This window comes from Gallinula chloropus (assembly GCF_964237585.1).
Source record: "Gallinula chloropus genome assembly, chromosome: Z".
Lineage (NCBI taxonomy): Eukaryota > Metazoa > Chordata > Aves > Gruiformes > Rallidae > Gallinula > Gallinula chloropus.
In genome coordinates, this window is record NC_140089.1 from 2,198,041 (window position 1) to 2,219,078 (window position 21,038).

Here is a 21,038-nt window from a genome sequence, read left to right on the forward strand (position 1 = left end):
GTGTATATTGTTATGTTAGTTCTCTTGCTTTTGTTGTTGTTTTGGTTTCTTTCCATCTGGACGGATGATTGGTCAACACATGATGGTCACAATTTGGACAAGAAGTCTGGGCATTAATAAATCACAGAATCACAAGGTTGGAAAAGCCCTTTAAGCTCCTGGAGTCCAACTGTCCCTGTCCTGTGCTAAACCAGATCCCTGAGTACCTCATCTCCCCCCTGTTAAACACCCCCAGGGCTGGGGACTCAGCCCCTCCCTGGGCAGCCTGGGCCAGGCCCTGACAGCTCTGCCAGGGAAGAACTTTTCCCTCCCAGCTGAGCTGACCCTGCCCTGGGGCAGCTTGAGCCCATTGCCCCTTGTCCCATCTCCTGGCCCCTGGCTGCAGAGACCATCGCCCACCTCTCTGCACCCTCCTGGCAGGGCAGTGGAGGTGGGGAGAAGGTCTCCCCTCAGCCTCCTCTTCTCCAGGCTCAACACCCGCAGCTCCCTCAGCCGCTCCTCAGAGGATTTGCCCTCCAGCCCCTTCCCCAGCCTGGTTGCCCTTCTCTGCACTCACTCCAGGCCCTCCATGTCCTTCTGGCAGTGAGGGGCCCAGCACTGGGCCCAGCACTCCAGCTGCGGTCTCCCCAGTGCCCAGCCCAGGGGCACAATCCCCTCCCCAGACCTGCTGGCCACGCTGGGCCTGGCACAAGCCAGGATGCCCTTGGCCTTCCTGGCCACCTGGGCACTGCTGTAACTGCCAGGAGCAGAAGTAATCTGTGAGTTTAGCCTTTATTAAAAGCGTCCATCACAGCAACAGGCACTATATGACCTCAGTCTAAATCTCTCTAATAAAATGGTCTATCATTAACATAATTTCCTATTTCCACTTTGTCAGGTCTCCCCCTGATAAGCACAGTATTCCTTTCATGGTTAGAGGTGGGAAGAGCAGGAAAAAGCTCTGGTATCTTACGTGCCTTGCCTTTTTAAGGTTCTCATTTTCCCAAGCTGAGTTCCAAAAGGTGCACTTAAACTACATATCAGAAAAGCTGTATGTAGTTCCTTTACCATTTTATATGTACACAAATTGTTTAGGTGACAGTTGTACATTTTTTTTAAAAAAAAAAAGTTATGTAATACCCCGGAGCAGTCATCTGCTTGAACATGCATAATTTATCCAGAAACCATTTGTGGAGTTGAGGGATTGATAGTTTGGAACAGAAAAATTATAGGTATGCTAAGTACATTCTTGCAAAAATAAATCATGCAATCATATATTGAGATCCCATATTTCAAAATTCAAGGTACAATTAAATTGTTTGCCCATGTAGCAGCAGCGAAATAGCTCTGTGAGGTTTACATCATAAACCCATATATTTACAGGGTAAGTAGTAGAACACAGACCATAAAGTTCTGTCGATGGTGCTGCTTTCAATCTTTGCTTCGTTCCACCAAAACTTTTCATACCATTTTCTGGCATTTTTTGTGAACAGCTACACACAGGACCAGAGAATTAGGAGTGCTAACTTGAAATACAGATCACATATATTTAATCTTTACGACAAATGCAAAAGCAGTAAGTGAAAAACAAAGACATAACAGACTGTAAAAACTCTCAAGAACATTATAATGAAGCATAAAAGTGAATGTCACGACAGATTTATGTATGTTCTAGTTTCAGCAAAAACTGCTGAAGACAAATTTGAGAATATTTGTGTATCGTACTTTTGGCACAATAGCAGGAACCAAAATAAATTATCCAGGAATAAGGCATAAGAAGCAGATTCAGGGTGTAAACAACAAGCCGAGTAAGAATTCTGAATTGAAGGAAAACTTCCAAGCCAAAAGAGAGGTTTTTCAGCCTTGCAGAGCACTCAAGAACAATGCTTGGGTTTTCATGAGTTTTCAGTATCTTGCTTTTTTCTTAAAAAAAAAAAAAAACACCAACTTTCTAATTTAATTCTGGTGCAAAATGTTTCTTGAAAGGTAACACATCATCTTCCTTGGGAAAGTGAGCATTTCTTTCATGAAATGCATTCGCTGTATTTATATAGTGACATACACAGTACACAGAAAGCCCACTCCATCGATGCCAAGCCAAAAGAACAAATAAAATGGAACTACAAAGGGAATTCTAAAGAGGTTGTTTTGGGTTTTTTTTCTGGTGGTTTTTTTTTTTTTTTATTTTATTCTCCCACCACCTTTCCTTTTGGACTTAGTCTCATAAGGAATTGTTGGGTCCCAAAGACATGGGATAACTGTTTCCAAGAACAACACATCCTAAGTGTTGCTATTCTTAAATGCAACTACTAGATGACAAGGCTATGCTCTGGATTTTTTTCTTTTTTTCTCTGGAAACAGCAAGTATCATTGACAAAAAAAAATCTGTAAGTTTAAAAACATGTTTTCCAGATCTGTGTGCAGCAGCAAAAACTGGGTTGCTCAGCAGTGAGGGCTCCACTGGGCAACACAGTCTTCATCATTAAGTGATATATTGTGATTTTCATGAAGTAGGTGACATGAGATAGTCAGTAAGACAGAAAAGAAGTGCAATGCATTTCTTCATGTGCTTCCTCTCTACTCTAATACCCTTCACATCTCTTTACCGCAGCAAAAGATTCCTAAACTGAATCACAGAATCACAGAATCCCAGCCTGGTCTGGGTTGGAAGGGACCCCAAGGGTCACAGAGCTCCAACCCCCTGCCACAGGCAGGGACACCAACCTCCAGACCTGGAGCTACACAAGGTTGCCCAGGGCCACAGCCAACCTGGCCTTGAACACCCCCAGGGATGGGGCACCCACCCCCTCTCTGGGCAGCCCCTTCCAGCCCCTCACCACTCTCTTTGCAAAGAACTTCCCCCCAGTCTCTCCTCTCCCCCTTCCCTCCTCCAGCTTCACTCCAGCCCCCTTGTCCTGCCAGTCTCTGCCCTTTAACAAGCTGATTCCCCTCCTGTTCCTGGGGTCCCTTCAGGGATGGGAAGGCTGCAGTGAGGTCCCCCTGCGTCCTTCAATTCCAGGATTCAGAGCTAACCTCAGGTGCTATAAACTGACCACATTTATTGCAAATGTAAATCCAACCCATGCAAAATAAATTGATCAGCCTCGGCACATTCGGGTGCCCCTGCTGCCAACCGCCTACGCAAGGTTTAGAGTGCTCTTAACCAGCCATGATCTGACTGAGATCTAAAGATGTCAACACTTGACATTGTCAGGTGCTGGAACCTTAATGGGATCCTGGGGGCATCAAAAGGAGTGTGGCCAGGACATCACAGGAGGGGTCCTCCCCCTCTGCTCTGCCCTGCTCAGGCCCCACCTGGAGTGTTGTGTCCAGTCCTGAGCTCCCTGGGATCAAACAGCCAGGGATCTCCTGGAGAGAGTCCAGAGGAGGCTACAAAGGGGATGAAGGGCCTGGAGCATCTCCCCTGTGAGGAAAGGCTGAGGGAGCTGGGGCTGTTCAGCCTGGAGAGACGAGACTGAGAGGGGATCTGATCAATGGGGATCAATAGCTGAAGGGTGGGACCCAGGGGCCATGGGCAGCCTCTTCTCAGTGTCTGTGGGGACAGGACAAGGGGCGATGGGCTCAAGTTGGAGCACAGGGAGTTCCCCCGCAATGTGGGGAAGAAGTTCTTGCTGGTGAGGGTGAGGGAGCCCTGGGACAGGCTGCCCAGGGGGTGTGGAGTCTCCTTCTCTGGAGAGATTCCAGCCCCGTCTGGATGCCGCCCTGTGCGCCCTGTCCTAGGGACCCCGCTTGGGCAGGGGTGGGACCCCATGGGCTCTGGAGGCCCCTTCCAACTCCTATGATTCTGTGATTCTGTGAGAGCAGAAATGTGGGTACTTCTGAAGAAAAGGGTTGTTGTGCTCTACCAGCACTGAATGAACCACAGGAGGATTTAACAACTGCTTGTGAGAGTTGCGTTGCAGGATAGCTATTAAAATCAGACATCCTACTTGCTACCATCATCTATCAGCTGCTTCTAAAATCCTGCCCACCTTCTGTGTGTCATCTGGAGGAGATAAAGTTTTAATTGTGAGCGGGTGGTACAAAAAAAATAGGGGGGGGGGGGAGGGGGAGAAGACAAGGCGCCTTCTGTCATTCCAAATTTCTTGTCCTATCTTGCTTTATGTTTCAGTGCCTGTGCCAGTGGAAGTTTTGCAGGCAGCTTTCTAAAAGACAAAAAAAGATAAATAAAATGAATGGAAACAAATAAAATCTAGGACAGCAAAGAGCAGAGCGTAAAGAGTGAGCTGCAGAGAACGGGGGAGAAAAATGCTGCCTTTTGCAGCTTTTTCCCTTCTGAGCTTTGGCTCTTTTCTCACCTGAGTTTCAAATAATTCCTAATTTCCCTGTCATTTGTTACCAAATTCCCTTTTTTGTCCATTCATGCTGCATTCATATTTATGATCTTAAGAGCTTCTTCCCTGTTTCCACTCAGCTCCAGTACTGAAGAGCAGGAGCCTGCGTTTTGGGGTTCAAAGTGGTTTTCATTCATATTTTCATTCAGCTTTTCCGTTCAATTTTTTGAGTTGATGAGACTTGACACTTTTTCAGCCATTTGAAATAAGCCTTGTTAAAGCAGTATTTATGTTACTGTAATAAGAACTGTCTTCAGACCATGATCACTTGTCAGAGACGCTACAAATATTTGGTTCCCCTGGTGTGCTCCTCTTTAGATATGATGATGAAGTCTTAAAATAAATTCTCTCATGTTTGATACAGTTTTGAGTCACATTTTTTGCCTTGAAATTTAAAAAAAAAAAAATACAAACCCACAACAAAACCCCCAGAGTATTTTCATATTGAAGGCACCAAAGATTTCATGCCTTGCCATGCAGAGCCATTTTTCCTCAGGTCGGTGTCTCCTTCTTCAGGTGGATGCACTGCTTACCTCATGTTCCCAGGGCATCCCAGGCCTCTTCCTGACAAGGTGTTACTGCCTTAGTGGCTTTCTTGAAAGTCTCTGAGTCTTGTTTCTGAGTGTGATTCACCCCAACCCTCCATCCACAGGGTGTTTTCCTTGCAACCTTACTGCTATTTCACAGATCAAATCCCAAGGTTGGAAAAGCCCTTTAAGGTCCTGGAGCCCAACTGTCCCTGTCCTGTGCTAAACCAGATCCCTGAGCACCTCATCTACCCGCCTGTTGAGCCCATTGCCCCTTGTCCCATCTCCTGTCCCCTGGCTGGAGAGACCATCACCCACCTCTCTGCACCCTCCTGGCAGGGCAGGGCAGGTGGGGAGAAGGTCTCCCCTCAGCCTCCTCTTCTCCAGGCTCAACACCCCCAGCTCCCTCAGCCGCTCCTCAGAGGATTTGCCCTCCAGCCCCTTCCCCAGCCTGGTTGCCCTTCTCTGCACTCGCTCCAGGCCCTCCATGTCCTTCTGGCAGTGAGGGGCCCAGAACTGGCCCCAGCACTCGTGGTGCAGCTTCCCCAGTGCCCAGCCCAGGGGCAGCTGACAATTTTTCTCTATGAATCTCCCTCCCTTTCAAATTCAATTTCATAATCGTTTCATGGGAAAGGGACACAGTCTCTGTCTCTCTTTTTCTATTTTGTGAAGGAAAAAAATAAAGGCATAGTAACAGAAAGGCCTCCTTTAGAGATCGAGTCCAGGCAAACAAGTCTAGTTTGCACTAGCAAAAGCAGAAGTGCCTCTCTCCTGTGGATCCATGACCATCTGACTGTGGTTTAACAGTCGTGACAAAACACAGAAAATCAGGTCTTCAAGAAATCTCAATTTTCCTAAAAGAGACCTATTTCCTCCTCATTTACCCTAACTAATGAGTTCATAGCAGAGGTTTTCTGTTCTTTCAGTACCTGACTTTGAACTTTATGCTGTCAAATGTCACCCCATTTCTTTCTCTAGTCAAGATCATTACTCGTAATACCTTCTAACCTAGTGTCACCTGCAAATTTCATGGATGCACATAAAATTCTTATCTCTGTCTCATTAATGACTATATTGCACATATTATGACTGAAAACTAATCACAGTCCCCAAAGAGTGCTCCTGCTCACGCCTCTCCCACCTGACAACTGCCTTTCAGCTTTGTCTTTTGCAGTCTCCTCCTTAGCCATGACCAGGTAATTCAGATCAGGTAATTCTGAATTATCATTGTCCCCATTGTCATACCCCCCCCCATGGGGAATCAGTGACTTCAGTTTACATCAGGGTTGATTTACTCATGTGTATGAGATGGTAATCATACCAGAATAACAGGACCTGCCCTGGGTACCACCGCTCTGCAACCTGCCACACTGTGCATCTGTGATCAGATGTGGGGGGACCTCACTGCAGCCTTCCCGTCCCTGAAGGGACCCCAGGAACAGGAGGGGAATGGGCTTGTTAAAGGGCAGAGACTGGCAGGACAAGGGGGCTGGAGTGAAGCTGGAGGAGGGAAGGGGGAGAGGAGAGACTGGGGGGAAGTTCTTTGCAGAGAGAGTGGTGAGGGGCTGGAAGGGGCTGCCCAGAGAGGGGGTGGGTGCCCCGTCCCTGGGGGTGTTCCAGGCCAGGTTGGCTGGGGCCCTGGGCAGCCTTGTGTTGCTTCAGGCCTGGAGGTTGGTGTCCCTGCCTGTGGCAGGGGGTTGGAGCTCTGGGACCCTTGGGGTCCCTTCCAACCCAGACCAGGCTGGGATTCTATGACCACAAGTGTGTCAAAATCTGGCTTAGCTCTGGGTAACCAGGCAGTCTAAGGGGAGTCATCTCAGCTGGGTATGAGCTGGTGTGTGATCCAGCAGCCTTGGGAAGAACTTATACAAAAAAGGATGTGGTTTTTTTTTAAATTTTCTATGCAATTTTAACCTCTCTCTGTTCCCTACGCTTCCTTTACAGTCATGGAGGCTACACAGATGTGAAGGACCACGTAAGAAAACCCACCAGCTTTAACTAGATCTCTACCTTCCCACAGACTCGAGACACACTAACAGTTATGAACAACATGCAGCCCAAGGTAGTTTTAACTACATCACCAGACACTCTGTCTACAGGAGGCTGTTGTTTCATACACCACATGGGATGAATAGTGCTGATGTAGGAAGAAACAGTTCATGCCTTGCTTTCTCTGTGTCCTTTCAAACACAGCTCCGTTTGCCAGACTCAGATAAACCCCCATCTTTCAAAGGTGTTTTATGGAGCTCATTTCTACTGCATCTGAGTGTCTCAGACTATAATTGACCTAATCATACTCCACATAAGAAAATGAAGGTTTTCCTTGAATTGGGAACTGGAAAGAGGGCAAAGCAGTTTGAATAACCTTGGATGCTCAACTGAAAATAATGCAGACCTGGCTTTTAACACATCTGGCATTGTACAGCACCCTGTGTGGGCAAATCACAGCTTCCACTCCCTTTCACACCTAACCATTCACTCTGAATCCTTCTGAAAATTGAACTCAAGAGCCCTACTGCACATCTAACAAGCAATAAATAGGCAGGTCTAACTTAAGGATGGACTTAAGGAACGTATCCATAGCCATCTACCAATGTCAAAGCGTTAGGAAGACTGGAGAAGAGACATGGGCTGTGAAAGAGAACCAAAGCATGCCATTTGTTTAGGTACAATGCCAAGCATGTGGATTATTTTTCTAGTATTACCCTGTTGCTGGCATTACTGTAGGTCACAGAAGTCTGTGGTGGGTTTTTTACCTGTTCCTGATCATGCAGACAGCCCCTGAAACTTGCTTCTGACACCCACCTGTGAATACATTGTTTTTGTTGTTGTTTGCACTTTGTGGGTTATAAATTTGGACCACAGAAGATGGGTAATGATGGGTGAATCAGATTAGGAGATGGATCCAAATCAGAAATAACCGAATAAAATCCAGTGAGTACTGGTCAGAACCAGCTTTGCTTTTCAGCCCTGCCCTACTTGTAAAGGGTGATGGCATGAACTTTTGGGTGAAAGGATTGGATTCTTTAATGCAATAAAGTTGCCAAAAACATTCATTAAATGATTCCATTGCTAGTCTCTCAAAACTCTTGAGCTCTTTAGTTCTGCTACAGTTATCAGAGCTCATGGGCTAGACCTCAAATCACAGTGCTGCCCTACCGTATCCCAAATGCCTCATCAAAACACAGGCATCTCAGCACCACTTTGTCTAACAGGGCACAGACATGGGCAAAAAGACACCTCAGAACAAGTGGCTCAAGTCAAAACACCAACAGAAATTTGCAACTGTAAAGAGATGAGTTCTCCAAGACATCATTGTATCTTCCAGGTTGACGAAGAAAATGTATTTCCCTTGCTCCTGCCTTGAATGTTGCAGAAAGCCAGGCAGCAGAACATAAAGGCTTGTAACAGAGAGAGGAGCTGAGAGCAACCTGGATGAGAAACATTTTATCTTCTCCCACCTAGCCCCTTCCACAGCTCTGCTTCAGCGGATTTGGCCATCAGTGGTGGCCAGGAGCTAGGACAGGGTGTGACATCTCAGGCACACACATGGCACGCTACTTGTCTTGCCTGCCCACGGGACAGGAACAGCTCACAACCCTCCTGTGCAGAGAGCTGGGCGAAGTGGAAACCTCCACTGGCCATCTGCCTAACGCAGGGCTCAGCAGATGGGTGTCTGACCCAGCTGGAGACCTTTTCAAGAGAGCAAGGCAACGCTGCTCCGAGCAGAGCCGGCGCTCCCCACGCCAGCCCCAGGCTGTGGGCACCGCTCACGGGGGGCTGGGGCTGGCTTAGCACAGGCCGACGCCACGCCAGTGGGTTTCTGACTTCGGCCCAGGCCTCCATCCACCGCACGGAGACCCGGCGGGATGCCCCAGACAGGGGGCCCCGGCCAGCGGGCCCCGGCCTGGCATCCCGAGCGGCCGGGCCGGGCCGGCGGGGAGCGCGGGGCCCCGACCGAGCGCCTCGAACCCCACGTCCCCGGGGGAAGCCGCGGCCTGCAGGCAGCGCCGGGTCGGGCCGGGCCGGGCCGGCAGCCCCGTACTCCGGGCGCGCTGCGGTGACGCTCGGGGCCGGCGCCGAGGCCGAAGCCCGGGCGCAGGCCGCTGTCGAGCCGAGCCGGGCCGGGCCGAGCCGGGGTAGCAGCGAGGGCCGGGCCCAGAGCCCCCACCGCTCTTCCCTCTCCACTTCCGGGTTCCCCGCCGCGCCCCCGGGCTCTGACGTCACCGCGCGCGGACCCCGGAAGTGGAGCCGGAGGGGGAGGGAGGGGGGGGGAGTGGGGGCGGCGGGCGGCGCCGCGCGCGGCACCGGGAGCCGGATCGGCCGCGCGTTCCCCGGTGACGGCGCCGCGCGCGCCCCGCCCCGCCCCGCCGGCGACGGGCGCCAGGTACGTGCTGCGGGCCCGGCCCGGCCCGGCGTCCGCCTGCCGGGGCGAGGGGTGCGGGGCGCGGCGGCGGGCCCCAGAGGCGGGAGGGGAGGGGAGAGGAGGGGAGGGGAAGGGAGCTGAGCGGAGGGGGAGCGACCGGCCTTCGCCCCGCCGCCGGCGGCGGTGAGCGGGTGGGGGCGGCGCCCGGCCTCCCTCCCCGCCCCCCCACCCCCGGCGCCCTGGCCCGGGCCTGGCGCGTTCGCGGCGGCGGGCCCGAGGCGCCGCTGGGGTTAGAAGGGGGGTGTCCAGCGGCTGTCAGCGGGCCGGGCCCCCGGGCTGTCCGCGCCGCCCTCGACACGGAGCTCCGCGCCTCGAAGCGCCCTGGCGCCGCCTCAGCGGTGCGGGGAGGAGGAGGAACAGGGTCCGGGGAGGGAGGGGGGGGACACACGCGGCCGCAGTGCCACCTCCGGCCCTGCCCCGCTGGTCACCGCGCTCCGCTCCACGTGTTCGCACCTGGTGTTCGCGGTCCCCTTCCCGAGGCGGGACGGGACGGGACGGCCGCGTCAGCCCCGCTCCCTGAAGTGACTCAGAGCCCGGAGCGGGGGAGGGGTGTGTGTGTGTGTGTGTGTGTTTCCCCCCCCCCCCCAAAACCCGTGCCCGCAGCCGCAGCTTCCCGGTGCTGTCAGCCCCTCTCCCTGTGACCTGCAGCCAGCCTTCCGCACGGCCCCGAGTGACAACGCGTTAACGGCGCGGAGCGTAACTCCACTGACCGCACGGCGCAGCTGGGCCGGAGCGCTGGTTTCCACCCCGAGTTCGGCTTTCCTGGTTACCCCGGGTTGACAGCTCGTCTTTGGAGCTGTCCTTGCCGTCGGAGCCGCGCCAACCACCGGCTGTCGCCCAGGCGCAGGCGTGGGGAGGGGAGGGGGGCACCTTCACCACTCGCTTGGTTTGGGTTTGGCAAGGAGACAGCTGAAAAGTTCCTCGCTGTGAAACCAGGCAGGTGTTGTTTTAAATGTCTTCCAGGAAAACAAACAAAAAAAACCCAAAACCCCAACCCAAAACACATGCTTTTAAAAGAAACACTTGTTTTGTTCTGTCAGAAGCCCAACACCGGCGCTGTCGGTACAGGACGTGCGGCTTTCCTTCCATGGAGTTAACTTTTCACAGCGGTCCTAACGTGGCCCGAGCGGCTCAATCTTGCATGAGCCAGCTTAACAAGTCTTTTCAGAGAGACCTGGACAGGCTGGAGAGATGGGCAGGGAGAAAGCAGATGAGGTTCAACAAAAGCGAGTGGAGAGTCTGGCACCTGGGAAGGAATAACTGCTGGGATCAGGACAGGCTGGGGGTGACCGGCTGGAGAGGAGCTCTGTGGAGAAGGACCTGGGGGTGCTGGTGGGTGACAGGGTGGCCATGAGCCAGCAGTGTGCCCTGGGGCTGAGAGAGCCAGTGGGATCCTGGGGGGCATCAGGAGGAGTGTGGGCAGCAGGTCACAGGAGGGGATCCTCCCTCTCTGCTTCGATCTGGTCAGGCCCCACCTGGAGTGTTGTGTCCAGTGCTGGGCTCCCTGGTATACAAAAGACAAACATCTCCTGGAGAGACTCAGAGGAGGCTACGAAGGGGATGAAGGGCCTGGAGCATCTCCCCTGTGAGGAAAGGCTGAGTGAGCTGGGGCTGTTCAGCCTGGAGAAAAGAAGACTAAGGGGGGACCTTATTCATGTTTATAAATATCCTAAGTATGGGATGCAGGGGGAAATGGCCAGCCCCTTTTCAGTGTCTGTGGGGACAGGACAAGAGGCAATGGCTGCAAGTTGGAGCACAGGGAGTTCCACACCAACCTGAGGAAGAATTTCTCCCTGGTGAGGGTGAGGGAGCCCTGGGACAGGCTGCCCAGGGGGTGTGGAGTCTCCTTCTCTGGAGAGATTCCAGCCCCGTATGGACGCCGCCCTGTGCAATATGAGCTGGGGAGCTGCTTTGGCAGGGGGGTTGGACCCGATGATCTCTCGAGATCCCTTCCAACGCCTATGATTCTATGAGTCACTAAATGTAGTGTCCACTTTTACACTGTTTCTGCATGAACTTTTTGGCAGAGTAAGCAGCTAACAGGCCTTGGCTGGGACATGTTGCCCTTGGCAAAGGAGGTGTTACGAAATGGACAGCAAACACAAAGCTGGGGGGGGGGGGGCGTATCTTTGGTCTTAATGGCACGTCGATTTGGTGACACAGCAGAGAGTAGGGCAGTGAAAACACCTACCTCAAGCACCACTAGTACAGCAAAAAGGTGGGGTCCTGTCAGTAGTTGTTAATGCATTTAGGGATCGCTAACTAACAAGACTGGGGGTGAAGGAGGGTGGCGATGCATTAGGCTACCCATGGCCAAGCTGCCTGATGAGAGGATATTGCTTCAGGAATGCCTGTGTGATGTTAAAATCAGGTAGTTTGTAATTATGGAGGGAAAAGTAAAAATGCTGTTCCATAGGAGAAACTAAAACTTGGCCACTGAAGATACTTAATGTCTCAGGGGGTATGGCAGGGCTGATGCAGGTGTCAAATGCAGAAAACACCTCTTTATACCCTCCTGTGTGTTTGGAATTGAAACAGATCTGATGTTCCCCGCATTTCAGATATTATTTCACTTTAAAAAAAAAAAAAAAATTATAGTTTTCTGCTTGTCAGAGCGCTGGTCTTTGTAGGGCTGTTCTAGACAGGAGCCCCAGGCCATGGCTGTACCCACTGCCAAAGCCTCTGTGGCTCCTGCCTGCCTGCTGGGGGTCCGGTGTGCCACCCTGGGTGTTCCTCTGGGCGCTCCCCAGCCCGGCCTGAGTCAGAACGTGGTGGGTCAGGACAAGAGGTAATATTTATAGTGTTTAAGCTGACCTGACTCTTTTTGTCTGAAGTAGGTTAGCAGATGCTGGTAGGCGTAGGAATGAGATGAAAACTTCCAGCAGGCCAGCAGTACTGAGCAGCTGGAGGCGGACAAGGGCATCATCATTTCAGAAGCATAGTGCACGCTCAGAGTGCTGTCTGCCTCACTGAAATACCTTTAATTATTGGAGTTTTCTCACCAGTGCCTGGATTTTGCCTGTTTTCTTCAGATTGCTTTTTCAGCCATGGTAGCCAATTATGTCTATATGTTAATCTGCCAGTTGACTTGGCCGTGGTTTTTCCTGAATTGCCTTTTATGTACTAGTTAGCTAATGTTTGGGAGAGCTTCTCCTTATAATTACTCAGTGGGGATTTATCTGTTGGTCTCTTTTCTTTTAAGTTCACAACCTTATTTTTTTTTTCCCCCTGAAGACTCAGCGCTGACTTTGGAGGTTTTGTCCATTCCAGGCTCTATAGAAAAAGTTCTGAATGCGACTCTATTGCTGGTACTTTGAATTTGACCCACTGTTCCTTTGGGGAACAATGTGCTGTGGTGACTGAGGAGTTTTTTAGATTTACAATAGATTCCTGGAATTCTTTGAAGTAAAGCATACATACAAAGAATGAATGGGTATCTTACTTTATTTTTTTCCACTCCCTTACTGAAACAAATTGGTTAACAGTGGGCATGAAAACATCTGCTTATGAAATTTAATGCTACCCTGTGATTTTTATTTTTTTTTCCTTAAAAGAGACATTTTTTTTCCCCTTTATGAGTGTGGCTGTACAGATACCTACTTAGCCTGTAGACCAGTTTCACAGATTTGCCCTGAGTGGAATTCCTGAACTACGGTTTAATGGGTTTTAAATGGTTATTTTGCATGGATGTTGTGCAGAGCTTTAAGTGTGATGGTTATGTAGGTGTATATACACACCTTTTTTTGTTTTGGAGAGGAAGACTCTGTATTGAGGTCTTGAAGAACCTTAAGGAGTCCTTATGCTGTTAGTGTGGTGTGAGCAAGTCTTACTGGACGGTGAGAAGATGCGACGTTCAGTTTTGTGCCATCCTCACCCTTTCTGCTCAGCTCCCCATCGGATGCTCACTACCGATAGTTCTGATATTACTTTTTCTTCTGTGTCTGGCTGCTTCTAGCAATTAATTAGACTGAGTACCACAACTCACTTCCAGACCCGCTCTGCCAATGGAGCACCCAGGGTGCTGTTTCACAGCCTGTTCACGTCAGGTCCCTTGCTGCTGGGAGAGGCAGCACTCTTCTTCCTCCTGCCCCATTGTCATCTCCTGGCCACATAGTGACTGACCCAGGTAAAGAAGCTGGTACAGAATGAGAGGTACAAAATGCTCCTTTCTGGTGACATCTGGTGACATCCTGAGAAAGGATGTGGGACTGTGGTTGGGAGTGGAGAGGCTGGAAGTGGTGTATCCTGTGGGTCCTCAGCCAGACTCACCTTGAACTGACCATGGTGACCAGTCTCTTTCCTGAGCAGTGTGCCCCTGTGAGTTAATTATTAATTAAACTGCTGATGAGGATGGTTTCCTGCTCTGGAATAGTGCAGTCTTGGTGTAGCTGATGCTATCCCTGCTATGGTCTCCTGGAGACTATCGACTTCCAGCTTGACGGAACCCCTCTGGTACTGCACTTTACATTCTGTGGAGTGGGTGGGGGTCCAGAGGGGAAAGATGGACTGGGCAGAGTCTATCAGGCAAGCTTTAGCTGTTTCTGCTTTGTAGGGACTGTAGTGTCTGCATTCCTCTGGCTTCCTACTGCCCAGCAGGAAAGGAAGGCGACGACTCTGTGCTAAACCTACTATATAGACATTTGGGTCTTACAAGTGTGGGTTTTTAATACTTAACCTGAAATAAATGTTGCCCTACCAGGGTCAGCTGAATCCAGTCCATTAGTGCAGCAGTGAATTGAGGAAACTCTTCTGTCAGCAAACAGGGATTTTTTTCCTCAGACAGGAAAAAGAAAGGAAGCTTTCTTCATTGGCTGTCTAGAAGGAGAGGTAATGGTTAAAATAAGAATTAGCTGTACCATGTTGTCAGTTGGACTGCTTGTTTGTTGTCAGTTTGGTGCTTAATGCTTGTGTGTTTGAAGGCAGATCCATCATAGTACCTTCTTAAAGTTTTTGCATGTCTTTTGTAGTTTATTGTCAGTTGCTCATCAGGAAGTTTTCTTGTTTACTGCCAATTTCAGGTCAGAGTTTAAGCTGAATGGTTTTTTGAGTGGGATGTACTGTAAAGTGTCTTTGACTGTACTGAAAATACTCTTGATGACTCTTAAGTACCACATGGCATCTCCAAGATGTAGATAAGAAATACTAAACTTAATAGGAAGGTAGCTTTGGAAATTGTGAACTGTTTCCCAAGACAGCTAGTCTGGATTTCTCTGAATTATAAGCTTCATAAAGTTGCCATTTTCCATTTGCAATTAAGTCTTTAAAGATACTTGTTTTGAATTCTCTGGACACTTCAGCTGCCATGTATGTAGTCTGCTGGCCCACTGAGCTTTCTTCACCGTGTCAGCTTTATGCAGCGTGTATGACGAAAGGTTCTCCTGTTCCTTAAGTATATTTTGGCTTAGGAACAGGTGTAGTTGACCTCATTCTTGGCTTATTTCTTCTACATGATGGGAATTAGCAGCTCAGTTGTACATTTTGACTGTGAAGGAAGACTGTCTTGATTGTTAGAGTAGAAACTGTTTGTCTGGGAAGATGGACATGGGGATTCTAATTGATTGTGGTGTTGGTGTGCCAGGTATGCTCCAGGTTGTGTGTCAATGACCAGGTCAGATAACATATAACATAGATAACAGATAACATAGTAGTTATGGTTTCATTTGAAGTTCTGCAGGGCAGGCTGCACAGCACCTCCAAAGTTGACCTGGGTGGATGCCAGGTGCCCCCAAAGCTGCCTTGTAACTGCACTGCTCAGCAGTACCTCAGGAGAGGAGGTACAGCACAAGGCTGGAGGGTTGAGACAGGACAGGGAGGTTGCTCAGCAATTACTGGCATGGGCAAAACAGGCTCAACCTAGAGCCAGAGTAGAGCTGTGAGAAATAAACGCAAACCTTAAAACCCCACCTCTCCCTTCTTCCCGGGTGCAACCTCACTCCCCCTTCCTCTCCCTCCCCACCCAGCAGCACCAGGGATGGGGACTGGGGTCACTCCATCACACGCTGGCTCTGCCTCCCCTGCTGCAGTGTGGGGTATTTGCTCCCCCATCCACTTCCTTGGGCTGCAGGTGGAATCTCTGCTCCCCTGTGGACCTCTGTGGGCTGCAGGGGATGGGCTGCCTCACTCACCAGGGTCTTCTCCAGGGCTGCTCCAGCGCCTCTGCTCAGAACTTGGGGTCTGCAGAGCTGTTCCTCTCACATCTTCTCAGTCACCTCTCCAGCTGCAACTGCTCTTGCACAGCAACTCTTCCCCCTTCTAAAACCTGCTAACCCAAAGATGCTACCACGGTCGCTGATGGGCTCAGCTTTGGCCAGCAGCAGGTCCGTCCTGGAACCAGCTCTGTCAGGCATGGGAGAACCTTCAACAGCTTCATGCAGAAGCCACCCCTGAAGCCCCCCTCCAGTAAAACCTTGCCCGTGGAAACCCAGCAGATGCACGTTTGAGTGAATTTCATATTTATGCATAGCACCATTAGCATATAATATACTCAAATCTCACTCTCCTTGTTTAACCAAAGATGCTGAACCATTTGCTTTGCTTTGCTTTCTTCCTTCTTGTCCTCAGCACTGGAGTATAACCAAGCAACCTTGAAAGCATCTAGCTTTTTTTCCTAACAAATGAGCATGTAATTCCTCTCGCAGCACACATGTGTGTTATAAACCCATCTCAGGAAATAAGATGTTGAGTAAGTGGACTAGATTTAAATAAAAACAGGCACCCCAGTCAAAAACCAAACTGGAAGTATTTTCAAAGGAGAAATGCGTTAACGGGAATACTTGGTAGTGAAAGAGCCATTATGTAAAGGCATTATGGAAATACGGTGAAATGAGGGATAAATAGGTGTGCTCATGCACACAGCCTGTAACTCTCTTGAAGAATAATAGTCCGTGTAGTGAAAGAGTATCTTCCCACTGGAGCATGCGATTAAATCTTGTGAAATAAAGTCTGAGCGGCTGGGAATTGTTGTGTTGATGACTCCCAAGCTGTGAGGCTGCGTTAACATAGCTGCCCACCTGCGAGCCAGGGAGTGGTATTTCAGAGCCATGAAAATCAGCTGAACTGTGACAAGCGCGAACTTGGGCTCAATACGTGCCGGTCAGTAAGTCAGAAAGTAGTGGAGGTTTCTTGAGACTTTATTTTGGACGTTTGCGTTTCGGAATACCAGAGATTGAAATTCAGAAGAATAAAATGTTGCCCATCTCTGGGATCACTTGTGGAGTCCTCCTTTTGCCTTGTCTGTATTTCTTTCTTGCTCGTGTTGGCAAATGGGGCTGGAAACTTTGCAGGCAGTAGCTGTACGTTCCTGTTGTTGTTCTTCCACCTGAGTTGTACCAGGTAACGAACTGCATCTGGGAAGTGATAAGGTAAAAGTATACCCTTAACAAAAAAAAACCCAAACCCACCCCCCCCCTAAAAAAAAAAAAGGCAGTGGTGGGGAAGGAAAGAAAAGTGGTTTTAACTCAGATCAGGTCCCTGTTCTGGCTTAGCTCAGATCTGGTTGCCTGAACGGGTTCGCCGTGCGTCGCTAGAAGCAGTTCTGTCAGCAGGGCTGAGGGGGTAGCGTGGGCAGGGGGTGGGACCGCTTAAGTCGTTTTGCAAAGATGTGTTTGGGAATATGTCCTTTGATTCTAAGACCTGGGGGCAGGAACGGTCTTTGTTCTGTATTTGTTCTCTATGACACAGTGGGGTACTTGTTATCTGTCCGGATGAAGTCGAACACAGCTTTCCCTTGGGTTGGATTTAACATTTCTCAGCATAAGAAATTGTCCTCAATTTTTAGAAATTTTCAAGCATGTTCTGATAATGGCAGCATGAAAGCTCCGGGTTATCTCACTCGGCGTTATGTCCACTGTGATAATGAAACTTTTATTTCCAACAAGATGCAATAGATGCTTAACCACCACGCTATGTGAGATTTTGTATCTGTAGAGAACCCCAGCTAGTATCCTGTCTTGTACTTTATTCCTTAAGACATGATTTTCTGTTGCCAGTGACTCAGAAACAGTGACATTTTTGGCACACAGTGACATTTGTTCTCCGTTGTTGCTCTTTCTAAATAGGTTATATCTTGATTTCTAGAACTACATTCATGTGAATCATCCCACCAACTTCACTAATACCAGATAGGTTGGATGTACATTCCTGCAGAGGTGCTTTAACTTCTTGTTCATTATCTTCCCAACATCATTCTGTGGGCAATTAATTATTTAATTTTTCTTAAAAAAAAAAAATAAAATAAAAAATTGTCTTTTCATTCTTTGTTCTGTTAGTTCTGTTCACCTGGTATTTTTGGTGAATATTTAAGTAGTCATAAAAAATTAGGGTAAATCTCTAAGGAGCAATTGTGAGAGGACAACCAAGTTTGAATTATTCTTTGGGCAAGGTGCTTGGTGGAGGGATGAGAGGAGGGATGGAAATACACTGAGATGGGAAATCCAGTTCTTTACTGATGCCAACCCATACCTGTGTGTTCCTGAGATGACAGAGAAAACTAGTGATTGGGACACAGGGGCCATGGGCAGCCTCTGCTCAGTGTCTGTGGGGACAGGACAAGGGGCAATGGGCTCAAGTTGGAGCCCAGGGAGTTCCCCCCAATGTGGGGAAGAACTTCTTAGCGGTGAGGGTGAGGGAGCCCTGGGACAGGCTGCCCAGGGGGTGTGGAGTCTCCTTCTCTGGAGAGATTCCAGCCCTGACCTGTCCTAGGGACCCTGCTTAGGCAGGGAGGTTGGACTTGATGATCTCTGGAGGTCCCTTCCAACCCCTACGATTCTGGGATTGGTTTGTATCAGACAGAAATGGAGTTTTTTGAAGGTGGTAGTGCATTCCTTTGAGGAGCTCAGATCTTGCCTACCTGGTCGTATCCAGAAAAAATATTTAGAAGAACATTCTAATTCCTGGAAATTGTCATCCTTAAAGAGTACTGCTAGCAAGCACATAGGAAGGTTTTATACACATGGCAGTATTAAGCAGCATAGCTTTCCAGAAAAGGAGCATGGAATAGATAACATAGGGTTTTTTCTTTGTTTGCTTGTTTTAAATGACATGTATCTGCTGTTCAATAGCCGATACATAAATTTCAGTGTCTTAATGGGAAATGCTGGTTGATACACTCCCCCCAAAAAACATGTTATGAGGGTGGTAAAACCTGTGAATGGGGCCCAGAGAAGCTGTGGAATCACCGTTGTTGAACGTGTTCAGAACTTGACTGGACAGGTCTCTGCCTTAGCAGCCTGCTCTGTAAGACCTACCTTTTCTTGGTAGAGGTTGGACAAGTTGACCTCCAAAGGTCCTTTCCAGTGTACATGATGCTGTGGTACAGAGCCTCTGTGTGCTGGCTAAGGAATGTGTTGCTTGGCAAGGTCTGCTGTTGTGCCAGGTATCAACTTGAGTTTTAGTACATAAAAAAACGTCCAGTGATGCCACCTCCACCTGTCCTTTTTGTTGTTTGGACGCGTGCACCAGCGACACAGAACAGCCAGCCATGCTTGTCCCACCACTGGACCACAGGTGAGGGTTGACAACGGGAAGTTTGCTCAGGGGAAGGTGCTCAAAGGTTTGTTATTCCGATGTTTATGCTGTAATGGTAGGATGGAAGACACCAGGTGAGTGGAGTGGATGAGGGGAAGTTGGGAACATTGAGCTGTCAGTGTCTGTGAAAGCACTTGGAATGGCCCTAGAAGCTCTCAGGGTGGAGTGATGCCAAATGGGGCTGGGAGTTTGTGAGAGAAATGGGAGAGCACGATTGAGAGGCACTTAAACAAGAGGGAAGAGGAATTGAGGATTGGAGAAATATCAAGGTTGTACTTAAAGCTCAAGAGAGAAAGGTTTAGACTGAACAGCTCCTTATCAAGGGAGCACCTCCTTTCTGCACAATTGACAGATGCAGAGGTGCAGTGGAAAAAAACAAATGTGATCATGCCTTCACTTTGTTAATGACTTGGATGATGATGGCATAGAGAGAACATGTATTAATCTTGCAGAGAGTACCAGGCTGGGAGAGAATTCAAGAATAAATTTAGAATTTCAAATGGCTTAGGAGAAAATACAGAAACAACGTAAAAGAAATAATACTGTGTGAAAGGACAAATGCAAAGTACTGTGCTTAGATTAGATAGTTCCCTACATAAATCCAAACCAGCAATAATTCCAGGAGGAAGAATCCCAGATTTTTTAGGTGAATCATAGTCTGAACATGCGTCAGTAGCTGTGTGCTGTTGCAATAAGAGTAATCATTTTTCGGGGATGTATAGTTAGAAGGGACATATTTAAATACATCACGTGGTAATTTCACTCTACTCCACATCACTTGGGCTCTGCCAGTTTTAGGCATCACATTTCAGAAATGGTTTGTGCCCATGGGAGACTCTTCCAGGGTGGCAGCAGCAAGAACCTTCAGAAGTGAGACCATGCTGGACAGAAACTCAGATATAGGTGACGCTGACCTAGATAAGTAGGAGGGAATGAGCCTTTTGGCTTTCTCCACATTTTTTGGGGGTGTGTGTGTTTGTTTTTTGTGTAAGACTGCAGTTTAGTGTAAGGGGTGCTGAAATAAGTTTGTGCAGGCAACCTTAATTCTGGTATTTCTTGATACCTGTGGACTTCACAGTGTTGTAATCATCTTTCAGTAAGGAAGGCACACGTATTCAGTGTGGGCTGTTATCTGTGGAAACACAGCATGGACACTCCTTACGGTTTTATTCATCTGCAGGGTGATTTTTAACCAGCTTGAAGGTGTTTTAATCCACTTTAGAAGAGTGGTTGCCAATAGAATGAGTAATACCCAATGTTGTCAGCTTTTGCAAATTTGTCATGGCTGTAGCCCCGCTGGTTTTGACAGTTTCATGATGATAAATTTTGGCTGCTTCATAGAAATTAAAGAATTGGAATCAGAAGGAAGCTCCTAAGAACACAACACTGAAACCCCCGAGTCCACAAGCTCTGATCCTTGCTTGGCCACATGCTGCTAGCAGTGATTCTCACATCCCATGTCATAAGCTGTCCATTGCTCTTGTGGGAGGTACCTAACGTAGGTATGAAGACACACATACACAATGTCTTAGCAGAGGCAAAGGATCCTGTCCCTCAACCTAATGCTTTTCCTAAAGCAGCTCAATGTCATTGCCAGGGTCCCATTCACCAATCTGTTTCTTCAGGTCCCATTTTAAAAATTTGAGGATCATTAGTTAGATAGTCTAGAAGATAACATCCAGATTTCTTCTAAATTGTGGATTTTCCCCTTTCCAAATTCTAGCAGCTTTGTTATATTTCATGTGGTCTCAGAGATAGTAACACAGAAGATGCATCTGTTGGAATGGAGAAGTTTGCTTCAGCTGATTCTTGCAGGATTGGGGAATGTCTTAAAGTTGAGCAATTTGTCAGTATGGACTTAATTTGGCAGTTCCTTTCTATTTTGTTTGAGGCCTATACGTAAATCTCATCACTAGACACCAGGCTGCTTATAGTGGATTTTAATGGAAAAATAATAATAACAATAATTATTATTATTATTAAAGTGTTTTAAAACCAAGCATAGTGTTGCTATTGTTGTTGTTGTTATTATTATTATTATTGTTATTGTTATTTGCAACACTATGCTTTGTTTTAAAACACATAGAGTCCTAATTTAAAATAATTTTGGATTTGCACTTCATGGTGCTTAAGTTTTTGGGTGCTTTTAGATTTTAATTTCTCTAAGTGTAATGCTCTGTCCCCTTTCCCCCTCGTTACTTTTTTTCATCTTCTCTCAGATGTTTT

The 21,038-nt window shown here is 48.4% G+C and overlaps 1 protein-coding gene across 1 annotated transcript in view; it reads left to right on the plus strand.

Annotated features, from left to right (window-relative positions):
- Positions 1-9,170: 9,170 nt before the first annotated feature.
- ARB2A (ARB2 cotranscriptional regulator A) overlaps positions 9,171-21,038 on the plus strand; it is a 306,258-nt gene continuing 294,390 nt past the window's right edge. Inside the window, exon 1 of the mRNA XM_084278064.1 lies at positions 9,171-9,248. The gene's annotated coding sequence lies outside the window, so the exon portion shown is untranslated. The remainder of the gene's footprint in view (positions 9,249-21,038) is intronic.